The 16893-nt window shown below is 40.4% G+C and overlaps 1 protein-coding gene across 11 annotated transcripts in view; it reads left to right on the forward strand.

Annotated features, from left to right (window-relative positions):
• Positions 1–536: 536 nt before the first annotated feature.
• Positions 537–16893, forward strand: part of HERC1 (HECT and RLD domain containing E3 ubiquitin protein ligase family member 1) — a 193508-nt gene continuing 177151 nt past the window's right edge. For 10 of the 11 annotated variants that reach the window (XR_010917376.1, XM_067534596.1, XM_067534600.1 and 7 more), the window contains exon 1: positions 1989–2356. The gene's annotated coding sequence lies outside the window, so the exon portion shown is untranslated. Of the gene's footprint in view, positions 577–1988; positions 2357–16893 lie in introns of those variants that run through there. The other variant, XM_067534599.1, reaches the window with a different exon arrangement.

Genomic DNA, 16893 nt, shown 5'->3' on the forward strand with positions numbered 1-16893 from the left:
TGTTTTCCTGTGAAGTAAGTTCAGTGCATTGGAGACTCCAACTTCCAACCCCTGGAAGATTGTAACATGAACATATCTGCTTTGGGGAAGTCTCATTCAGTGTCTAGAAGTGATAGGCAGTGCATTTCATTTGCTGGGTTGCCTTTACTTGCTAACCAAATAATTGAGTTCTATAAAGACCAAGGAGCAGACAGTTCCAAAACTGGAATTATTTATGTCTCCAAAAACGAGGTACTGGATGAAGCCAAATATTCAGCTGGTGTTGAGTGGGGTTATTTCACTGAAGTCAATCCAGCTAAGGCTATTTAAACCAGCTGAGGATTTGGTCCATGGTGTGGGTAAGGGCAAATTTTCTCTCTAAGAGCTTAATCCAGAGGTATTTGAAATCAATTGATTTCAATGGGTTTTGGATTGGGGCCTAAGGATCTGCTCTACAAATACTGACCTAAATTAATCTGTGCGTTCATTTCTTACCTTCTAAGAGTCTGCATCACTGAGCTAGTTGATTTGACATCAGGAGAGAGAATTTATACTGGAGATCATTCTGCATTCTGCAGCTACTTAAGCAAAATCAATGTAATCTGCATTACAAATGGGGTTATCTGCCTGAAGTAATGGGAAATGTTTGAACAGTTTCCAGTGTGAGCTGTAAAAATTGATTTAGATCTCTCATTCTGGTCCTGTTACCATGTTTAAGGAAGCTGAATGGTTTTGCTGATTCCAAATACTGCTTGCAGTTATTGTTCTTCTAGTTAAATTACTTCATTGTAGATAATTGCATCACCTTGCAACATCTGTTTATCTGGTTGGGCATTTTAAAATGAATGGTTTTTGATTCTGTGGAGAAAGAAGGGCAGTTACACACGCTGAGCCATAAGTAACTGGGCCTTCACTCTTCTTTACTAATATATCCACTTTCAAACCACCTGCAGGGAGAACTTTAGGAGAATTGGCTGATACTGATTTGAAGGACAGGGCAGTGGTTTGTGCATGTGTGTTAGCAGCACTGAGGGTCTGTCTACACAGCAGCTAGACACCCACAACTGGGCTGCGCTAGCTGACTTGAGCTGGGGGCTGTTCCATTGCAGTGTAGACTTCTGGGCTCAGGCTGGAGTCTGGGTTCTAGGACTCTGTGGGGTGGGAGGGTCCCAGAGTTTAGGCTACAGCTCAAGCCCCAACATCTACACAACAATGAAAACAGCCCCGCAGCCTGAGCCCCATGAGCCCAAGTTGTCTGGTACAGGCTAGCCATGGGTTTCTCTTTGCTGTGTAGACATGCCCTGTGTGTGGACAAATGCAAGCAGTGGATTACCCTTTCTCCCATGCAATAAGTACATATCTTCTTGTCTTTCCCCCAGGCTGCCTTCCCCATCCTGGGTCAGCCAGGCACACAGGTAGTGTACATAGTTGCCTGGGTGTTAGTGCTCAGAATCCACAGAAGGATATCAACTCTCTTCTGTTAAAAACTCAAGCCAGTTAGTCTGTCCAGGAATCAGTTGTATCGGGTGATAGCAGATCCTCCTCTTTGGCTGAAATGTGTAAGCATGTCACTTTTTTCTTTTAATGGGCTTGGGGGGAAAAAAAAGTCCTTTGGGATTCAACAAGTGAACCCTCCTCCCTCTTTTTACTGGATTTTGAGGAATGCAAATCTCTGTCCTCAGTGTAATGTCTGAGCACTTAGGCCACCACCAATAGATTGGAAGCCAGCTGGCAGCACTGGGGACTTGAAGAGTCTGCATTATCCTAACTAGGTTTTACACATCCCTCTGCAGTTTTCTTAGATCTTCAGAAAGGCAGCTGAGGCTCATCACCAAATCAACCAGGCTGGCCAGGCCTCAGAGGTTGTTCTAATCATCTCACTAGAGTGAGTTCTAAAGGGGAATGTGGATGATTAGTAAGTAAAGAGTCTTGGTGGGGTGTAGCTGTGGTATTTTAGGATGATTCAAGAGGCAAGAAGGTTTGTTTGCAGCTCAATTGAAGTAGTCATTTGGAATATGATATTGCTGGCACTTGCTGACTCTGCTGATTTTAGTGCCTTCCAAAAGTTGCAAATAAATGTCAGAGGAGATTCCTCAAGGATTAAACAAGGCTAGGTGACAGATACAGCCTTTGCTGTGAGCTAAGCTGGGTTACACTGAGCTGAATGGTGAAGAGGGTTAACCTGCAGAAGGAGAAAAGAGGCTGTGAGAAGGAAAACTAGATGGACACTCTGGAGAAACAAAAGGCAAGAAGAGAAAATAAAGCAAGGAGGAGTCTAAAGAAAGTCCTCAGGAGATAAAATAACTCGAGTGGGAGATGGTAACAGAGAGGAAATCAGGAATGGGCTAAAAACATGCAAGAAAATCCTAACTTTGAGGTTAGTAAAAATTACTTCCTTGGCTGAAAGGGGGAAGCAGATGAGGGTTGTTTTCTGTTGTTGAAAGTTGATCATCTTGTGAATCTTCTACTTGGTTTAATCCCCACTACCAGCCCCCACCCATTGTGCTTTCCTGGGTGAATTGTGTTGGTGCTCCAAATCAAGTGTGGTCTCCTATGGTCCTAGTTGGCTATATTTTGGGATTAGTGGTATTAAAACAGAGCAATGTAATCCAAGGGTTGCTCTAAGTGTCATAAGAGACAAAACCAAAACAAAGCTTCTCTTGAATTTTTCTATGAAATCTGCCAAAACCTGAAACTGAAATTCAGGTGCTATGTTTGCTGGGTGAAACTCATCCTTCACTCCAGGGCTTACCCAAGACTGTAAGTGACACATTTTAGCCAATGAGAGGAAGACAGAAAAAAGTTCACAGGAACCAATTATATTTCATATATGGTAGTTCTTACTGTATCCCTATTCAATTTTAAATGATATTTGGAACTGATATGGCCTACATCACTGTAGAATATGATCACCTCACCATCTCTTAGTATTTATCCTCGCCACACTCCTGTGCAGTAGGGATGTGCTATTACCCCCACTTTACGGATGGGGAACTGAGGCACAGAAAGAGTAAGTGATTTGCCCAAAGTCATGCAGGAAGTCTCTGGTGAAGCAGGGAAGTGAACCCTGGTCTCCCAGGACCATCCTGGTCTCCTGGACTATCCATTGGACTGGATCTTCCATTCTGGGGGGTGGCACAAGTGATTGGTCTGTTTTTTAAATTACTAAGCTTTTTTTCCATATTAGACTTTCCTCACCCTTCAGATAGTGAGGAGAAGTGGCTGGGGTCCTCTTGACGTCCTGCAAGCTGACCCGTGATATAAATTATTAATGTAAACGTGTTCCACGAGCCTCACTTGAAAGCTTCCTGTGCTGTGGTGTCAGCCTGGCTTCTCCTTTGAACTCCGCTTGGTCTTCCTGGGGTAGTAACTGTAGTCTTAGTCACAAACAAGAAATGAGGGTTTTTTTTTTTTTTTTTTTTTTTTTTAAAGTGTGAGGCTGTCTTTTTTTTTTTTTCCTTGCTTCACCAGGGTAGGGGGGGGAAAGCTCTGTATTGTGTGACTAATCCTTCAGCCATCAAGTACTATGGAAAACATAATTTCAAGCGTCTAAGAAGGTATTTAAAAACAGGAAAACACTTTTTAACATGCCGTGATCTGAGGTCTGTGTCATTGCTCACACCTAGGGCTATCCAGTCCACTGTAACTTCCGCTACCATGTATCCTGCAGAAACTCCATAGGCTCCAGGATTCTGCAGCTAGGCTTCTTTCCCACATGCCTGTGGCTGCGTAATGCAGTTCTGACCTTACCTGCTCTCTTGCAGAGGTTGAACCTGAATCTTCACCTCCTCACTGAACATGCTCAGAGTATCCCCTGAGTGATTGGAGGGAGAGGCTCTTTGGTGGCTGGCTGGCAGCAAGGAACTACTAGGCCCAAATCTCTCTCTGACTGATAGCTCTGATTGTTGAACTCAGATGGAGAGGTGTTCTGGGCAGATATTTGGTGGTGACAACCTGTGTTGATAGTGTTTTACTCACTAGCACATCTATACTGGACAGATTTTGCAGATGCTATGTGGGAGGAAGAAAAGGAATCAGGGGCTTCCATCACAATCTCAGTATAGGATTTTGTCTGCCATTTGTATGCTAGTATTTTTATGGGATGTATTCTTCTCATTGGCCATTTTTGCCAATCTCCAGGTACCGGGATGAGAGAGCTTATTCCATGTAGGTCATGAGATCCATTTTTTACTTTTCTTGTGGGAGGAAACTTTCTAGTGGTGGCTGGTTGTTGGTTTGTTCACAAGACTTATTATGTTGGTGCTAAATCTCTCTGCACCTGCTTATTATATTGTACTGAATAACCAATCTACCTTGTGTGAAATTAAGACTGGGATTTGGAGAAGCTAACACTGTGTGCTTTCCTAAACCCCATTTTAGCAGTACATTAAGAGGTCTAGTCTCAAGATTCCAAAAGAGTTTTTGATGATAGAATTACTGCTTCTGTTCCCTTGTGGCTCATTTTATAAAGTTAAGTATAGTATTCTGGCATGCTACACCAGTTTTTCACTTGGGAACTAGAGACAGGATCCCAGAGTAGAAGGCCAAGACACTGAGGACTCAATTGATGGGTGAACATCACCCAGCTAACATATTTCTGCCATTGCACACGTTTTCCTAGCTGGCTTGAAAGGTGTGTTGTTGCTGATAAGTGCAGATAGTGCAAGAACTGGCAACATAAAGCAATGGCAAAGGCCAAAAAAAAAGTTAACAGTAATTACTGTTGAAATTGATGATCCAGCTCTGTGATGCCTTTTCTCTCCACATCTAATTCGATAAAATTGCATTGCATTTATACTTTGTATTGCTACCAGCTCAAAAGGTTACTAAGTGCATTTTGTACATTGGTATTGCTTGCTTGCTGACTGTTATTGCTTGAAAACATGTAGAACCTGATTCTTCAATGCCTACCACCTTTATATAGTCATTTAATCTTTGCAAAATTAATGTAAAATGGTACCAGAGCAGAATTATCTACTCACTCAGACCGGTGGTAGCATTGTATAGCCATCCTGCACTCACTTTAGAAAAGTGTAAATGACTACACAAGATTCAAGGCAGTAGGCTGTATCCTACAGCTGTGCAAAGGGAAAAGTGAAAATAGTTTGACCTAAAATTTTAGGAAGTTGGTTGCTATGAGGATTTAGTACCAGTACTAAATAGTTAGTTAATAGTGAGGGTATAATAATACTCTTGCCTTGTATGAGGATATGTCATTTTAGCTCTTTCTGTTTGCTCACTTTTTGTAGAATTGTAAATCTTTTTTTTATTATGAAGTTAATAGGTACCTCTGTCTGCATGTATGTTTACTTAGCATTGGGGTAGGAACACTGAAATGGTTGTTCTATTTATAAACACTTCTATTCTATAGGTTGTAATTTGTTGTCCTGTTGAAATTCTTGCTTATTTTTGTTCAAGTTATGTAAAGAAATAATACAACAATTTTAAAAAATGCTCATAACTAGAAACAATTTGTTTTAATATTTGATGCGTCTCGTATACATAGCCACCAAGAAGAAATGCATGAACTCAGGTTGCAGACAATTTCAGTAAAAATGAACTTAGAAGCAATGTAGAATCATATACTGTAAACACAGAGACCCCATGTGTAATGAAGTAAACCTCACAAGTGTGGCATTGCACACAGATGTGCTGATGATCACGTATCATATCTGGAACCCTATGTATTAAAATAGAGCTATATTTATTTCAAATTAAAGTAGAGATGCAAGGAAAACTTCATTTTTGTGAACAAGAAATGTCAAGAAAAAGTCTTTGATTTTAAATTTAATTTGAAAAAAAGCTTTGGCTTTCCCATTAGAAATTTGGAGCCAATTCAAAATGTAATTTTTTTTTCCATTTTTGAATCAACATTTTGAAATTAAATGACAACTTTAATTTCCACTTAAGCTCTAATATAAAAAACTCCTCAAATATTTTAAAGCCAGAAGGACCCACCAGATCTAGTCTGATCTCCTGTATATCACAGGCCACCAGCACCCGTCCATTAAACCCAACCATTGAAATTACACCCAGGTATTTGAGCACTCAGAAGACTAAACAATTATGTACCACAGGCAGAGAACAGGAGGGATCAGTGCTTGGCTCCTGCAATGGCAGAAATTGATTAAATGAGAAATATCCAGATAAGCCTCGCAGACAACCCAGACCCCAGATTGCAAAGGAAGGTGAAAAGCCTCCAAGGTCACTGCCAATCTGACTTGAGGAAAAATTTCACATACATGACAATATGTTGTGTAAGGCGGGTGGCCGTCCGTCCCTCCCTCCCTCCCTGTCTGTCTGGGAGGGAGGCCATGTCCCCTCACTACATGTTGGAACTAAACAAAAATCAAGCAAGTGCTTAAGTGCTGTTCTGAATAGGGATGCTTTTCTGAACCAAGGCCTTGATCTCTCATGTACACCACATGTGTACACCACAATTTGGCTTCCCACTCTGCAGAAGAATGGAGATTAAAAAAAAAAACCACCCCTATATTAAATTAATTTGTCATATAATAGCTCTTAAAGCAAGCTTCCATAACTTACATTATTATTGATTTATTATTAGCATAATGGCTATGGATATCCCTTGCCAGTTAAAGAAATATCTATTAATTAAGTTGACATCTACAGGAATTAAATTAAGGAAGATTACATCATTGTCCTTTGTAGTATCTTTCCAACTGTATTAAGGATAACTTTTATTTTTATTTTTCCTTCTACTGTGTACAGTACTAGAATCTTAACATACCATCATGGTTGAGGAGATATTCTCTTACCGAAACTGCTTTTATGTGTTAGCCCATGCAGAATCATACCAATGCACATGTTAGTATTGAAAACTGTGAAAGTGGGGGAATGTGTACTTAATATAGGAAAAGTGCAGCTATGAGTGTGATTTATGTGCAGTATGTGTCCAGATGCAAAATATGATCCAAGATCTGTTGGCATGTAAATGCAAAAGATCAGCAGAACAAGGATATAAAACTAGATACACTTATCCAACCTTCAAATCTCTTAGCTAATTAAAAATATAAAAGGGGCTGCCAATTCTATTACATTATTCTAGTCAGGTTCTTATACCATCTTCATAACAATGAGATATAAACAACTTCCAGTTCTGGATGGTTTTTATAATGGTGAAAAATATCCCCTAAGAGTTAGCATGAACCCAATCAACTCATCTTTACTTGTCACCTAGGGCCTAATCCAGGAAAGGATTTAAGCATATGCTTAAATCCCATTTACTTCTGATTTGAAATTGAAAATTCAGTAGGATTCAAGCACGTGCTTAAGTGCTTCCCTGAATTAGGGTGTTAATGACTATTCAGAATTTCTTTTTGGCCAACTGAGGCAATTGGGGTTAGTTCATTAGCCCCATTACACCAGTTAGCATCCTAGTAGCTTTCCCTTTGTTACTTTTTTTTGGAATTTTCTTTTGTATTGTTCGTTTGCAAAAGAAACAACTCCCACTATCTAGCAGCTGTTCCAGTTACAAGCTAACCAGGGTAAATTCATGCTTGGAAACTTCCAAGATTAGAACCTGGCTGCTATTGGAAGTGGTATTGGTCAGCTGATAAATACAATTGTTCCCGGAGTCAGTACTTCATGGTGGTAAGGGTCATTGTGCTGCTGGAAGTGCCATCTTTTGGAAATGATGTAAAACTGAGGTCCTAATTCCTCATAGGCATTTTGCTAGTTCATGTTGAATCCAATGTGCTGGCTAATTTCTCATTTCAGCAATTAACTTTAGCATGTCTGAAAAGTTTCCTGCAGGTTCAATTGGATGCAATATCTTTCCTTCACAGACTACCTAAATTATTGTTGTTTGGACATAGCTGTGTACTGTCAAACTGCTGCCATGTCCCACTCCAATATGAAGTGACTTGTTTTTGTTGTAGTCTGATCCTATAGGTTTGGGTACAGAGGATCATTTAGAATTCCATGTAAGAGACTTAGTTGGCAATGTTTGTTTGACTGTCTATGGAAGACCCATTTATACATAAGGCCTTTTGTCCTACAAAACTCCTCTGATATAAATTAAGTGGCAAAGACTAGTATGGTTGAGAACACCCTCACCAACAGCTTCCTGCCACAAATCTCCCACTCCAGCCTAGCAGAGCCTAGAAACCCCTTTGCTGACAGCCTGCTGCAAGGCAGAAAGCCTAGTCTCTGCTGGCTTCACTGTGGCAGAGTTTCTAAAGCGCACGTGATGCGGTCTCTTTCCTGTGCACTTAAACTCCCTTCAGCTGGAGAAGGTGCCAGTCTTGCTGGTCGTCCAAGCTCCATTGAAGCACGGTTTCCTCTCCCCCTTGAGAAGCACTTCCTTCAGAACACGCCCCTTAATTTTTACTTTCTTCATCATCTGCATTCACCCCTTTCCACTTGTCTGGCTATTTAGGCAGAATACAAAATAATTGAGGTAACGATCTTTACAAAAACGGACCACTAGGCAGCCGTTCGCAAGGATGCTTAAGTGCGTAGTACATAGGGCTTTGTTTTATACCAGACCAATGAAAATACATTTTCAGACTAATCAGTATAAATTAGTACCACTGTAAATGTTTGTAAAATGTCAAAATAAAACCACTCACCCACAACATGTTCTGAGAAAATGAAATCATCCTGTCAGCTACTTCCTCTGGAAGGAAAATGGAAAAAAATGTTAATTTTTAGTAGCATCCACATTACTGAATTGATTCAGTTAGCTGAAGGTCACTGGGTTATTCCTTTTTTTTTTTAAATGCATCTTCTTGTCTGAATGAATCATTCTCCTTTTTTGTCATCTCAGATGTCTGAAGTTTGTACCACATAGCTAGACCCGTCTAAACTAAGGCATGGTAGACCTCCCTCTCCCTAGTAAATTGTTCTATACTTTTCCAATCTCTTTTATAAATATGTCACATTTAAATGCAGTCCAAACTTCTGCTATGTTCTTGTTCATTAGTATTTGCCATAAAAAGACAAGAAAATAGCCTGTTAATTTGTCAAAGACTATTCCTGACTATTGAAGCTACTTATATATCCTTCTCTTACCTTGAAAGGATGGAGATCTTGGAACAAGACCCAACATTGCATAATTGCCTTGAATCCTTATGTAGGGCAGTTATGCAATGCTGGATCATATTCCAAACCCATAGGCTAAATTCTACCCTTCATGTAACCTCCTCAGTCATTGGAGTCGCATGGGAATTTAAATAGTACAAAATGTATTCTCATGTGTTTAGTGACCTTGAGACTATTTATGTATCTGTTATGCAGACAGAGCAATTTTCCTTTCTTTGAAAATGTGAGCATCCAATGGTCTGGATTATCATATTCTTGGCATGCAAAAGACCAACCACTGATGAGGTTCAGGATTTTTCTTAGATTTGTTTACTTCAATGAAAATATTTATTCAAGAATAGGAATAAGAATAGAGGAACCAAAAGATGTATCTGAAGTTAAATGTCGAATAAAGCAGGAGAAATATTTAAGAATATTTAATTATAGCTGGAATGTTACCAGTGTCGTAAGAGGGCTATCTAGTTTATCTGTAAAATGTAGTTATAGATAAGGTGCTAGTATATGGCACTCTAGAGTATGCCGTGTATTCCCTGGGCTTTGTAGGATTAATAACCTATTTTGCACTGCAAATGGCTTCCTCTGGTAGCCCTTTACATTCGTTCTTAACAGCCACACCACTAGTTAAAATTGTGTGAAGGTTTTCATTATAAGTCCATTGTCAGTTGTTCATAACATCAACATTCACCTACAGAGCTAAAATTTTCAAGGGCAGAGGTGAAATCCTGGACCCAATGGAATCAAGGCAAAGCTGCCATTGACTTCCCCCATTTTTTGCTTTTGGGAGCTTGTAGCTATGCATCCCATTATTGCTAGTTTCTTTGTCATTAGCTTTATAGCAATTTATGTATTTGTTTAAAATACAAACAATTTCAGTCTTCTTTTACACATCAAGGTTAGACCAGTGATACTCAGACTGAGGCTCATGAGCCACAAGCGGGTCTTTAATGTGTCAAATAAAAAAAAGTAAATAAAGCCATGAATTCATACTACTGTGGCTCTTTTGGGTAATGTTGATCGCTAATTTAGCTTCTGAACCACTGAGGTCTGAGATCTCGCTGTCTTAGACCTCCCACCGCAGCACTCTTGCTGGAACCTGATGAACCAAATGGTTCACTTTGGAATGGACCAAAGTGGCATTGTTCAACTTCCGTTTAGGCTTAGGCTGGAGTGTGAGGCTAAACCATGGTTTCAGCTCAGATTTCATGACACTGAAATCTTGCAAGTTGTTCTTGTGAGACTTCACCCAAAAATTATGGAAAAATCTTAAGAAATCATCTGACTTAACAAGGTTGTTGCTAGCCTGAGCAGTGGAAAATCTTGCCAATTTTCCATCCTCTTGTGCTGAATGCAAAGTGGATCAGATGCCATCTGATTTTTGGATCCAATTTGGAAACAGAATTACTGGGCTGGCTTGAATCCAAAGATTCATATCTGTTATCTCCCTTGTAACAGGCTCAAAACTGTAATCTCAGATCTATCTCTCATGTATACATAAAGTAGTTCATGAATATTTTGCAATCCTGTATGTGTTCCAAGTTGCACAGTTATTGTGCTCACCTGCCCACCTCCACTTTGCATTTTTCAGCTGGACAGCTCCTCTATTGCTGTGCTATTGGGTAGCTGGAGAAATCTGTTTATTGGATGAACCACTCTCCACCAGCTCTCAGCAACTGGACAGCACCTTCTGCAACTGGATATTTTGCCAGCTCTTTGAATCTGTTTCAGTAGCTGAATGACTCTTAGTGTGTGTGGCAGGGGGTGGCCACCTTAGAAAAATTATGCAGCGTGGCCTACTTTAGAAAAACCACACTGTTTAATAATCAGCTGAATGTTGGGAAAGAGCAGGAGAGAGGATCAAATGGAGAGTAACCAGCCATGTTTGTCTTCCCCCTCACAACAGCATTTGGAAATAGTGATGTTAAAGTGAATTCTGAACACATGACCTAGTAAACTTTTTATTTCTTCTTTCTTAAGCAGTTTCTCCTGTTATGCAGTTTCCTCTTTCTCTCCTGGCAAACCTATGTTAGTGAATTCATACACTAAGAGCTAAATCTTTACACTAACATGCTCTGCTTTTCTATTGCTGTAGCCATCCCTTCAACTATCTATATGGGTGTGTGGGCTCATGGATTTACTAGGTTGTTCTCCTCTTCTTCTTCCCTCCCACCGGAATTCTCTTGCCTCTCAGTCCTCTTCATGAGTAAGGATTGCAATTTCCCTTGGCATCCTGCCACTGAGCGGAGGGGGAGCATTTACATCAGAGCATTAGCTCTTACCCTTTGGGGGGCACCAGCATAAACACTTCTGTTGTGGGGTATACAAACCGCACACTGGGAATGATGGGGTAAAAAGGCAACCTGAGGTATCCCTGCCTCTCTGGGCTTTCTGAGCATGCTCCAGCTGGAGGAGCGGGTTAAAAGGGAGCTCAGGCAAAGGGTGGACTGGCTGCTGGAGAGAGGACTCTTTCTCCAGGAAATCAGATGGAAGGCTGAGCCTGAGAGGGCCCCCTCTGCCGCACCCCGAGCAGGTCAGGCCAGGCCCACAGGCAGAGCCTTCTCCAATTCCCCCCTCCCTGCTCCCCTTCAGAGCCTGAATGGCCCTGCTCACCTGGACACTCTTGGTTGAGTGACTCCCTGTTTGGACTATAGAAGCCACACCCCAAACTGAAGGGACCCATTGGTGGGAAGTAGCCCAAGGAAGTGAACATGAGCTTCAGCAGGGAAAACCCTGGCTGGGTTGCATCCTACAGGGTCCTCGGCTTGGACCACCTTCCACATTCGTAAGGGCTGAGGCTTGGAGGTGGGTAGAAAGCTGAAGATTCCTGGTTTAAGATCAGAAACAGGCAGGCACCTCTACCATCCTGACAGAGGGACAAGAGCCTGGAAGTCCCGTGTGCTAACCACTGTCAGTCAGCCCTCCAAGCCCCCTATCCACCATTTTGTTTTCTCTACCCTCCTGCACCCTCCTACTGCCATTATAATCCTCAGATGAAGGGCTGAGTTTGAAACTCTAATTTGTATTTACTACATCATAGCACAGGACGGCGGAAGACAGATGTATTTTCAAATGCCTTAAAATATTTTCAAAAATCAACAGACCACCCCCTCAGCTTTATTCCTAACCTTTCCTCAGCTGGCTGCTGTTCAGGTTTGCTGCTCTGATTTCCTCTGGATAGGGGAGGACCATTAAGAAATGGCTACACAAGTCCCCTTTTGAAAAAATAGATTCTTAAGGACACATCTTACAGTTTTGTCTACACTTAAATGTGTCACTTTAATGAGATGTAGCTAGAATGGCAAAAAAACCAAAACCCTAAACCCTAGTATAGATGCAGTTATACCAGTACAAAGGTGTCTCAGACCAGTAGAGCTTTTTTGGTTTCCAAACCAGAATAAGCTACACTGCTAAAAGGCATCTTTATACTGTGATAAATACATCTATGCTAGGACCGTCCCGGCATAACTATGTTGGCAAACATAACCAACCCTATGCAAGAGAGTTATGCTGTAAAGTAAAACTTTAAGTGTAGGTCAGCCCTTAAACTGGTTGGTGTGTCTGAGAGAATTTGAACTTCAAAACTGGAGTATTCTGGCCCACCTTCAATCACGAGAACAGATTTCAGGGCATTTTGGGAACAGGGCAGTCGTAACAAAGAGAGAAATTACGTTGCTCCATGAATTTGCCTGACAAGCAGGTAAGCCCATGGCACATACAAATTCATACATCTAAGGGAGGCAGTGTAGCCTAATGGAGAAAGTAATGTACTTGGATTTAAGAAAACTGGGTTCTATTGTTGGCTCTGCTACTGGCCTGGTGGGTGACTTTGGGCAAGTCACTGCCCCTTTGTGCCCCAGTTTCTCTATCTGCAAAATGGTGATAAGGATGCTGATCTTTGTGAAGTGCTTCTTTCCAGTATTGTTTTTTAAAAGATGATCTTATTTCTGTGTATGTTTTGTGGCTGCTGCAGGGATATGACTCTTTACAGGTACTTCACAGCACTTAATTTGATACTGTGGTGATAAGCATGGTACATTAACTTATACAGCATAGAAGAGGCCATCTCAGATTTACTTGGAATAAAGGAAGGGGTTTCTGGATCATATTTGGTACCTTTCTCTTTGTGTATGCTGCTATTGTATTGTATGAGCAATGCAACCTATTGGATAGAGCCCTGGACTGGGAGTCAGGAGACTTAGGTTAGACCTGCTGAATTACACTGGTCAAGTTGCTTTGCCTCTCTGCTTCAGATTCTCCTTCTGTAAAATGGAGATGATGATACTAACCTTCTTTTGTAAAGCACTTTGAGATCTACTGATGAAAAGTGCTATGTAAGAGCTAGGTATTGTAATTGGTGTGCATGGCACTTCAGTCAAGTAAGAAATAACACCAGATAAAAGGGAATGATGGGAGGGGAAAACAACTTCTTGCTTCCATGATGTGAGGCCTCTGCTATATATCCAAGCCAAAAGTAAATCGTTCTTTGCTAGTCAGCTTTGAGACAACAGCTGGAATATAGTGCTCACTTCCAGCTAAGTACCAGAAAGATATTAATGAATTTGAGATAAAGGAGCAGCAATCAAAATCATTATGGGGCTGGAGGAATAGAAAGAAGTGGAGCTTAAAGCAGCAATAGCTATGGAGCATGACTTAACAAATACTTGCTGCATGTAATCACCGAGGAGGGAGATGAACTGTTGCAGGTGGCTCAAGTATGGAATGAGGAGTAACAGGATGAAAATTTAGGATGTGTACCTAGGAAATCTTCCTGACTGTGGAATAACTCTCAAGGGAAATGGAAGAAGCCGTTTTACTTGGGATATTTAAAATAGGCTGGACAAAGCACTAGAGAATACGGTCTGCTGAAAAGTGTAGCAATCATATGGACTAGATATCTTAGCAGATCTCTCGTGTCTCTGATTCATGTTGAGTAACTACTTGGCTGTCACCATATAACTGCCGCTACTCACATTCTGAGGAAGGTCTTACAGTTTTCATATATCATGTTGTTTGCCAAAAAAAAAAAAAAAAAACGAAAAAAAAGACAAGGTTACTTTTTTCTAGTCTAACAAATATTCTAATTCATTTTATAAAATGATATCCATATCATTAAATTCTGACACAGTTCCCTGTATTTCTCTTGATGAAAGAAATTATGCATAGCAATAGGAGCGGACATGGAATAATTATACATGATATATTAATTTATAAGATGCTATTAATGTAAAAATCTCAAAGCAATTTACAAATCTTAATTCTGAAAACATGCCTCAAAGAGGCTAGTAAAATTATACCCATTTCACTGATGGTTAAACTAGGGTACAGAGAGACAGCTAGCTTGTCCAACCTCACAGAGCACCTCAGTGGAAAAACTGGGAGAGAGCTCGGTTCCCTGATTAATACGGGCATAACATATCAAAATAATCCAAGATATTATTTCCCTCCTCCCTGAGAAAATAAGAACTAGGCCTACTGGGGGACATGCCTGGATAACTCTCCTCATTCTTCACTAAACATCTCACCTCTTTTTAGAATTTTCTTGAGGGAAAAATTCAGACAAAATCTAATACCAGTGCTTTTTAGACTCCTTGTTCCTTTGTCCATTTTCTAAACTCTTCCTTGGCATATTAACATCATTTCTGTTCTCACCCTGTGAATCTTTCATTTGTGGCATCACCATTACTTGGGTTTGAGTATTTGCTAAAATTGATTACGAAACAGAGTGCAAGCCTGGATTCAATTAATGTTTAATTATTTTGACATCAGTGGGAGTTATCTCAGGCCTGTAATTATTTGGTGTTGCCAACACTTGCAATTTTACCATGAGTTTCATGATACTTGGATCTTTCTTAATGCTCCTGGAGCTAAGAATGTGAAAATCTGGTTTTCATTTAAAAAAAACAATAGATTTCTAGCCCTGCTGGTTGTAGAGAAAACCTTGAAGAAATGACCCAAAGACATCCTGAAGGCTCAAAATCCAGAAGGCAAATAAAAAGTACCTAATTTTTTAAATCTCTATTTTTAAACCAATCTTACAATATTTTGGGACCTGAGTCATAATTGGTGCGTGTTTGGGGTTGACAATACTAAATATTGTAGTTGTGGTTATTGTGCTAATTGGAAAATCTGTCAAGTCAGACTACAGAAATACAGTGAGAGATATTCTGCTCACCATCTCCTTTGCCAACCCCATCCTTCCATGCCCATCTGGTAAGGGCCTCCTATATAGGTAAAATGTAGCACTCAAAATGTATTAATAATTAGTATATAATTGCAATTGTTTAATTTCAGTAACTTCATTCTTATTTTGTTAAATTTGTCATCTGTTTATTAAAAACTAATACTGTAGCTATTTCTTCTTCTACTCAATGCCTAGAAGAAAAATTTAGGATTAATATTGAGGAAAAACTTCCTATCAGTGAGTTAGTTCTTTCAGTCAGGGAAAAATGAGACTTATGTAACAGATCTATCTCACTTTAACAAGTATTCCACACTAACTGGTTTATAGGTCTTTTAAATGTGCTCAGAATTAGGACGTGCCAGATGTTGGCAAAAGCTGTCATTCTGTACAAGAGCTGCATGCTGGAATGAAATTTTGCTCTGTGCACAACTATCATACCTTGCTTATGATGTGTGTGACCCGTCCCTTGCCCAGGGCAGCCACCTGATAATGCCAAGGTCGGGGCAGGCTGTAAGAAGAGAACAGATTCTCCCAACACTGGTGGGTGACACTGAAGTCAGGCTTCCCAACCAGCCACAAACTGCGCTTCTGAATTCCCACAGAAGCCAGTATACAAATGTACACAGCTCCCTTTACTGCATTTCAGCTCCCGGCTCCCAAATCAGCACTACGTCCAGTAAAGAGACTAGTTATTTAAACTCTATGCTCTTTACTAAAAAGTTTCCCTCTGACCCCAACGGGTCAGCCACAGCACCAGTTCAATGTAAGTTTGGATCTTACCTAAAACACCACGCTGCCAGCCAATCCTTTAGTAACTAAAACTAAAGGTTTATTGTAAAAAGAAAGAAAGAAACCATGAGAGAAATGCTAAAGGATTAGAGCAATCAGATACATACAAATGATTGAAAGTCCATATACATCAGGTTCCTAGAAGAATTGTGGAGTTTGCAGGCTTGTACAGTTCCTCTGGTATACATCCAGTACCTGGATGGGCCGTAGTCCTTCAGTTCAGCTGCAAGTGAATTGATCCAGAGGCAGGTATGTGTCTGTAGCTGAACAAGAAAAGGACAAAATGGTTTCTGTGGCTTGGCCTTATATACCCTCTGGCTCTGACCATGCGGTCTTGTGGAATATTACAAGAACTAAAATGGAGTCCACAGTCACATGGGCCAATCCTGGTAACTTTCATGTATGCCTTCAGTTTCTTCCTGGGCCCCTTGCATCCTGGGAATGTCTTAATGGGCCATTAAGCAGGCTATTATTCTGCAGCCATCCTGTCTGAGTCGTTACTCAGACAGCACCATTTGAAATACAGATACATCAAATATATCTATAACTTCAATTTCACATATCACATATGAACATAAGTATTCTCTTACTTAGCATATTATAACCTTCCTAACCGTTCCTGACATGGAATATCTTACATGAATTATTATGATTTTGACATTGATGTTAACCCATATGTTAAATGCCCTTCCCCCCCCCCCCAATCTACCCAGCATGACAATGTGAAGAAACTATGAACACTTCACTTTACTTTTAAACACCACCCATTGTTTTTAGAGACAGGAGAGGTGAGTCAGAAGATTAAACCAGTGAGTGATGAAGATACAAATACTGTACATTAATGCTCCTACTTTTTAGCATCCGTGTAAAAGCAGAACTTT

The sequence above is a fragment of the Emydura macquarii genome, unplaced genomic scaffold (assembly GCF_026122565.2).
Source record: "Emydura macquarii macquarii isolate MOO-44397 ecotype Brisbane River unplaced genomic scaffold, CSIRO-AGI_Emac_v2 contig_3451, whole genome shotgun sequence".
In the NCBI taxonomy this organism is placed as follows: Eukaryota; Metazoa; Chordata; order Testudines; family Chelidae; genus Emydura; species Emydura macquarii.